The sequence below is a fragment of the Sitophilus oryzae genome, unplaced genomic scaffold, assembly GCF_002938485.1.
Source record: "Sitophilus oryzae breed Bouriz unplaced genomic scaffold, Soryzae_2.0 scaffold_1499_pilon_pilon, whole genome shotgun sequence".
NCBI lineage: Eukaryota > Metazoa > Arthropoda > Insecta > Coleoptera > Curculionidae > Sitophilus > Sitophilus oryzae.
This window is the reverse complement of record NW_022146168.1, coordinates 2117521-2123273: the sequence shown is the minus strand read 5'-3', so window position 1 is coordinate 2123273 and position 5753 is coordinate 2117521.

The following is a 5753-nucleotide window of genomic DNA, read 5'->3' as shown; positions in this document are numbered from 1 at the left end:
GTAGCAGCAAACGAGGATCTCGATTCCCGTAAATCTGAACAAGACTTCAATCATGTTCCGGACTGTACGCCAACTCAAACCATCGAGTCCACACGCCATGGCTAATCGTGCAATGTTGTTGTTTAGCAGGGCTTCTCTCAGTTCAATCAGGGTCTTCCATAGATTGAGATAAGTCGGCTTACTCGAGGACCATTCCTTGGTGACCAGGTAGAAGATGTGCCTTGCTTGACCATGTGCATTGTCGGTTAGCCTCAAGACGCTTCCAACCTCTGGATCCTGTCGGCGTAGTTCTCCGACACGCCCAAACTTCTCATTGAACGTCGCAGCGATTCCTCTGGACATCCGCAAATCTCGAGCCACACAATGAGCGAGCGAATAATCAGGAGGCACGGAAAAGAGGTCTCGTTGATCTTCTTTGGTTACACCATAGCGAGCCTTCTCACTGCTGTTGTATCGGGCCATGAAATCGTCAAAGGACATCTCCGAATCAGGGGGATCAAAGCTGCAGGTTCTCACGGTCCCAGCACGATCTTCTATTTCGCCTTGGTAGGGGCTCAAACGGTTGAAATGGACTACCCTCGGTTTTCCTTTTGGCAATTTTCTGATACGGTATACGACGTCATTAATTCTATCCATGACTTCGTATGGCCCTTCCCACGAGGATTGTAGCTTCGGAGATAACCCACGACGTCTCTGCGGGTTATATAGCCACACCAACTTCCCTGGTTGGTATCCTCCATGCTCAGCTTGAATGTCGTAGTGTTCCTTCATTCGGTCACTAGCACTTTGAATATTTAGGCGGACTCTCTGATGAATGTCGTCCATCCTTTGACGTAGTGTGTGGACATAATCTTCTCCGGCGACTTCTTCTCCCGGTCGGCAACCAAATTTCAGATCACAGGGTAGGCGCACTTCCCGTCCCATAACGATGCTGGCTGGAGTTTGCCCTGTAGATTCTTGGACGGATGAACGGTAGGCCAACAGGAACAGGTGAAGAAATTTGTCCCAGTCTCTTTGGTGGTCAGAGACTACTTTGGCCAGATAACGGTTGATAGTTCTGTTCATGCGTTCAACCATCCCATCGGATTGTGGATGTAGAGCAGTCGTCCTGGTCTTGCGGATGTTCAGGACTTCACAGACGCCTTGGAACAGATTGGACTCAAAGTTTCTTCCCTGATCTGAATGAAGCTCCATGGGAACACCAAACCTGCAGATCCATTCTTTAACAAGGGCATCAGCAATCGTGGACGCTTCTTGATTTGGCAACGCGTAGGCCTCGACCCATTTGCTGAAGTAATCCATTACTACCACAATGTATTTGTTGCCATCGTTCGTCTCCGGGAAAGGACCAGCCACGTCGATCGCTATTCGTTCGAAGGGACTACCAACATTGTACTGGCGCATAGGGGCTTTACCACGCTTTTGTGGCCCATTAATGGCTGCGCAAATGTCACATTTCTTACACCAGGCCCTCACATCTTCTTTGCAGTTCACCCAGTAGAACCGTTCACGCAGCTTGCCAAGTGTCTTGGTAACACCAAGATGTCCTCCGCTGGTTCCATTGTGAACTTCCTCCAAGACTTCTGGGACCCTCTTCTTTGGAATGACGATCTGTCTTCTCTCTCTTGCCCTCCGGTCTCTCGATCACACGGCGAAGTAGTCCGTTATCTATTACCAAGGAATTCCACTGGGCCCAGTACGACTTCACGTTCGGCGAATATCTGCAAACTTCCCCCCACGTTGGTCTCTGGTCCGCGTTTTTCCAGTTAATCACCAAGCCCAACTCTGGATCGCTGATTTGGTCATTTGCAAGATCTTCGGTTTGCCAAGTATCACCAACCACGGTCGTCCTTAAGACTTTCACTTCTTTCTCTTCTTTGCAACGATTTCCCATCTGTCCGCAATTCCAACAGCGAATCGGTCCCCCCTTCTTGCTCATATACTGATCCAGTACTTTCCGCACAATCCTTTCCACTTTGGAATCGTCGGAACACTCCTCAACAGCCCGTACAAATCCTAGAGACCTAGAGCATTCTTTCGCGGCCTCAAATTCCAGGGCACGTGCTAGGGCATCTCCCAAATGCGTTGGATGAGCTAAAAGAAGTGTTTGCCTTGTCTCGTTGTCACGTAAACCATCAATAAAAGCCTGTACTTTTAAGCGCTCCATAACATTTTCGGGCATAGCAGGGTACGCAAGGCGAACGAGGCGGGCTACGTCGGCTTCAAACTCCTGCAGAGACTCATTTGACTTTTGAATGCGATTTTTTAGCTGGGAATGATAGACATGTTCCAAATGAGCCTGGCCGTACCTCATTTCTAAATGTCGTACCAATAGCTGATAATCTCCCTGTTCCGATGGTGACAGTGTCTGCAGAATGTCAGTCGCATCTCGCAGTGCGATAGTCAAAGCAGTAGCCTTTTCAGCGATTGTCCATCCGTTCGCTCTCGCAGCGGCCTCAAACTGGCAAAAATAATTGGCCCAAGCGGTTTTTCCGTCAAACTGTGGAGGCTTAATAACTGACTTTGAGATATACTTATTTTCGACTAGTTTCGGCACCTCCGATGTTTCTTGACATTTTGGTGAATTTGACTTCGCTATTTCTTCTCTTAAAATTTCGATTTTTCTATTTACATCGTCCTCAATTTGTGTTATTTTGTCTTGTAGTTCCGTAGAATTCTCTATAATTTCTGTTATCTTTTCTTCTAAATTAATTATTTTATTATTAAAGCTGGCCTGTATGTCTTTAGAATTTTCTGCGATCTTATCTTCTAAAATATTAATTTTATCACTGATTTTCTCTTCTAAATTAACTTCCAAGTTGTCGTTTAAATTGTCTTGTAAATTTTTCAATGACGAGTCAAGGTCACCTTCCAGCTCGAAGTAAAATGTGTCAGGATCCTCACCTTCCTCCACCAAAACGTCTCTCAGTCTAGCTTGCAAAATGCTTTTCTTTCCATCTGTCTCGCACTCTCTCTCTTCCAATATGCATTTCAGTTCGGACACTTTCAAGTCTTTCAACAATTTTTTCAGAGCCATGGTCAGTCTTTTTATTCTTCTAGTCTATCACACACGCCACACTTGACACCAATTGTTACGTTTTTTCGTCGGTTCCGTGTGGATAGAAAGTCACAATTTATTTAAACACTATTTATTTAACACTAATTAACAAAAACAATAACGATAAAAGACTTATAGAACTATTTACAAACGATTTATAACTAAGAATTTATTTTGAATTTTAGCGCGTCAACTGTATATTTATAACTGCCCCCTGTAGGCCACCGCCGCCGGCTTTTATACCGACAGGTAAAGAACTCTAGAATTGTCCATTGATCGTTAGGTGCGTAGAGAAGGTTTTCGAATGTTCTCGTATGTACTAGTCCATTCCAGTGGGACTCGATTCTTCTCGAACGAATGAATCATTGCGGTGTTATGTTAGGTCGAGTCCACACCGACTCGCAACAATATTTTATGCGGCTCCATAACTTAATATGACAAAAAATGTGTTCCTTTTATATTTATATATTTTATATCTTTTTGTATTGTTTATATTTTTACGTGTATTATTTTGTAATATCTGTTAAACGATGTGCTTGCCATACGATAAATAAATAAATATGACAAAAAAACAATTTTTGGAAGTCAGCTTTGTAAAAACATTTTTTTTTCCTCAAAAAGTATGCACGGTGGCGTTTTTTACAAGAGGCAAAAAATGCAGTAACAGAGACCATTTTTTGAAAAGAAAATCGGCCGTCGCGTCGGTGGAGTTGGAAAATATTTATACTAAAATTTATGTAGGGGTGGGGGTAGTTTTAATCCCTTCCCTACTTTTTCTTAAACTTTGTAAAAGTCAAATGTTACCCAACTAGCATTTATAGTGGCAGATACGTAACTGATACTATCAAAACCACTACAAAGTGGACGGCTACGTCGTATATTCGTAGCTGCTAAGTAACTGTGACTAAAATGGGGAAAGATTTTGAGTAGCCGGGTAGCGTCTTGGGTAGTTTTTGTCACTAAAAGAGTTACTATGATGTGTTACTATAAAGTAGCCTACTGGTGAATTCAACTTATCCGTTACGAAGCTGCCTAGTCGCGGGTTCGTGGCAGTCAAGTGTTAGCCACCGACATGCGACGCGACATGTGGAACTTTCGTTAAACTGTTGAACTTAAAGTCCCTAGATATATAAAGTAACCGCAATTGGTTTGTTCAATGTTGCAAACCAAACCAAACCAAACCAAATCGTATTCGTTGTTCCAAACCAAACCAAACCAAACCAAAATGGGGAATTTTGGGGAATTTCTGGAAAAACTGTAGTGGTAGGACTGTTTAAATGTCACATTTGTCTGAATTTGTCATGTCAAATGTTGAGAATTTTTGTCATGTCAAATGTTCATCAGACCAAAGGAAGGATAATTATTTAAAAGAATAAGTTATGTTATGATACATATATAGATTTGGATGACATTGCTTCAGGTGGTTTTACCAGTCAGTCAGACTAACAGGGATATTAATCAAAACAATGAAAAAAAGCTCAAATAAATTTAATCCTAATAACAAGAATGTTGTTTATGCATATGCTAACTATAGTCTGTCCAACGAGAAGATCCTTGACAGTGATAGATGTGTCTGTCATTTTAATTTCAAAGCAGTTTATTTTATTTTACAAAAAAATAAGTTGGTACAACTGGAACGAGCAGGAAATTAATATATGTATTTAAAATTTGACTGACAAGTAACTTCAAAATATTGTGAAAAAAAACTGTATAAAACTGAAAAAATATAATCGAGTTATTTTATTTAATAAAAAACGGTATGTGTTAATACAAAACAAACAAAAACAAGACACCACATACCAAAAAATATAAAAAAGAACTATTTCTTACTTTCAAGCTTTATGAAACTTCCCGCATTTATGATTATATTTATCAATATAACTTATGTACAAATACAAATTTGTAATATTCCGCCGGAATAAATAAAACAACATAAATAAAACAAACTATTTTATTAATAATAACACTTACCAAATTTTATACCTCACAGGTTGATTAATTAACTTTAATCTTAATTTTTTTAAACCAGTACCTTTTGACATTATTTTTCTGCAGTACTAAAATCCATTATTTACCTATCGTGTGATGTCGATATTTTACAGCTACTCCAGTTTTTAGTATGGGTTTAGTATGGTCCTTCTACCATATTCGAGATGCACTTATCTACGACGAGATGGTATACGAACTTTATTGATAGTAACTTTATTGGTGTATCTGTATAAGACTTTCTGCCTTGGCAGCGATTATTAACCATAAACTGTGCTCTGTTTTCTACAGTTAATTTTCACTCGATTTTTCCTCCACTTGACTTCAAAGGACACAAAACACACGTAATAACACGAATCAAATGCATCATCCACCAAAACGCAGGGTATTTGACAAAAGTTGTCACAAAATTATAACCTATAATTTGGCAAGACTTTGACAAACATCAAAAATCTAAAGGCGAGTTCATACGCATCGGCGTCCATTTGTCGTTCATCGTTCCGTCAAACCAATAAAATTGAAATACGATCTGTCATTTTTGAAATAAACCAATAAAACTGGTTAAAAACAACAAGTGACGACGCATGACGAATTTATATTTAAATCCATCCATAGTTAACTTAAAAATTATTAGAAACTTTTTTTAGTAAAATAAATAGATTGGTATGGGACGTCATCTGCTTTTCTTCTGTCCATCGTCTGTCGAAAT